We start from the raw sequence: 2,730 nt of genomic DNA on the forward strand, positions 1-2,730 counted from the left end.
TGCAGTGCTTGGTGGTCAAGGGGAAGATTTAGACTCGGATAGAGAGGGAATCTACTGATGGGCTGAGAACACAGCAGTACAAAATCCTGTTCCTCAGCGATCGCTCTGACCACAGCTTCAAGTTTGGTTTATACATAGGATTTTGCCAGATACCACAACATGCAACTCACCTGTAATTCTAAGACCCATAGATTATTTTTTAAATTTATTTTTATTTTTATAAATAGAATTACAGTTTAGGATTTTAAACTACATTATGTAAAAGACATTGTTTAGATCTTCATGGGCTACAATGACTGTGTATTATGCAGCAGGTCACTTCTCACTTGGGACCACACGTAAGTTTCTGGGCCTCATTTATGGGAGATCCTAGAATTTAATTTCAATCTAATTATTTAACTTCCAAATTGTAGTAAAAAGGTATTTGTTGTTATTGTTTTACAATTCAGCAACTTGTATAATAAACTCAAAGATACCCAGAGATGAAAAATAGAGAATATTTGAAACGTTCTTATGAGAACCAAATTACCATATCCTTTATATTTTATTTCCCTAAATTAATAGGAAGGAAACTTCTCGCCAGACTCCATAATGAGTTCATATGTTATATATTGTTATGGCTCAGAATCTCTGTTCCAGTGTAAGTCACAGAAAAGAACGAAACACTCTTTTTTTTTTTTTTTTTTTTTTTACCAAACCCATATCCCATTACCATTTGCTCCACCTGAGAGAACAGTGAATGTTTCCATAAAAGCCTCAGATTTGGGACATGGAAGATTAGCTCATGAATATCAGACATTATCTTCAATCGAAGATTAGAATTATTATGTTAGAAATTGCATGTGTCTCTAATTTTTTTTCCAAAGATAAAGATTAGAACAGGACATATGATACAAGGCTTGAGCATGTGAAAACTACATTTTTAAAACAGCTATTTTGGTCACATAAAGAGCTGGGTAATATGATGCACACTGATGAGCAAAAGTTTCAGATTCTTCTTATAAATGAATAGACCCACCATCCTTTCAACACCCTCCACTTTTTTCATGAGTGTAGATATGACAGTCAGTCCTCTCAGATCACCTAAAGAAGGCAGAGCTCCATAATACAGGCACTGCCCTGACCACAGGAGGCTAGCTCATCAGTCCTGGATGGGCCGCTTTCAAACCAATGCATTAGAAACAAGAAAACTTGCATCTTTCTCAAGCCATGTTTATACTGGGCCTTTATTAAAATCATGTTTCTTTTTTCTTTTTCTTTTTCTTTTTTTTTTTTTTTTTTTTTTTTTTTTTTTTTTTTTTTTTTTTTCAGTGCTGGCAATTGAACTCACAACCTTGCACTTGGTAGGCAGGCGTCTGTGCCACTGAGCTAAATCCCTGGCCATTGGACCTTTATTATAGCATCATGTTTATAACATCTTTAAAATCAAAACCAGTGGAATTTCTGAAAAAAAAATTATTCATTCTTTCCACAAAAAGAGCTACTACCATAGACAAATCAAGCTTAAGCACAAAAGGTTGAAACTTTGGCAACTTTAAAAGGAAAGGTAAGAAAATTTTAGTACTGTCTTAGTACTAGGAAATCATTTCTGCAAGATGAGATGGATTCTCAGTTATCTAAAATATAGCTATATTTCATACTTTAAAATAACCAGTGTTACTATATTGACATTAGAGTCTATGAAGTCAAACCTCCGCACACAGCAAGTGTTTTGCTAGTTGTGTTTGCACTCACTGCCTTGGAATTTGAACTTGGCTTTATACACTTAACTGTGGATTGATGCAAAAATATTTATTTAAAGTTTAATCAAAGTTAGTTGATCAATGAATTCGTCTTTGCCTTTTTTCTATTCATTTAACATTTTAAGCACTGTGCTAAATTTTAGTGGAATGGAGAAAACTTTAAAAATATTCATTTAAAATCCTTCAAAAGTTTCTAAAAGTAATGCTATCATTCCTTTTTATTGGGTTGGGTTCTACTCCTGTGTGGTTTCTGTCTGAAAATTCTGTGCAATATGGCGCACTGAGCTCAATTTCCTCTTCAGTTCTTAAAACCTGTCAGCTATTTATAACTTCTGGTTTTCTTTCTTATTCTAATTAACGCCTCCATTCTCTCTCTCTCTCTCTCTCTCTCTCTCTCTCTCTCTCTCTCTGTCTCTCTCTCTCTCTCTGTCTCTCTCTCTCTCTCTTTCTGTCTCTCTCTCTCTCTCTCTCTCTCTGTCTCTTTCAATCTTTCTTTTTCCCTATTTTTCACAATGGAAAGTATAAAGAAGTGTAAAATACTGTGTCTGTATTTCTGTGTGTTTAATGTGTAAGCAAATGAAATTTATTCTAGATATCAAAATTACTTTTTCATATACAAAAGTATGAAAGTTATATTAAATATAACAGGGTTCTGCTCATAAGGGACTCTGCCAGACTCAGCATAGCGCCTTCCCAAAATCATGCTGGCCCTAAAATGACAGTGTGTCCCTTCAACTCTAACTTCTGTGTTCTTCCTCCAAACCCCAAATAAACTTCCTGCTCTTCTTTGATCAGCATACCAAAGAGTCATCCAATCCTGTGCCTACACAACCCCTTGATAGCTCACATGGTCCACCCCCAGCCCAGCTCCATAAAAAGCCGTTCACCAGGGTTCCCCTTTGAGAGTTGTCATAATTTCCTGCAGCCTGACAGTAAAGATATTTTTAAAAACCTCTATCTGTGCCTCTCAACTGCACCAAAAAGGCCT

This window comes from Cavia porcellus, unplaced genomic scaffold, assembly GCF_034190915.1.
Source record: "Cavia porcellus strain 051 isolate PalLab524CR breed Dunkin Hartley unplaced genomic scaffold, mCavPor4.1 scaffold_30, whole genome shotgun sequence".
In the NCBI taxonomy this organism is placed as follows: Eukaryota; Metazoa; Chordata; class Mammalia; order Rodentia; family Caviidae; genus Cavia; species Cavia porcellus.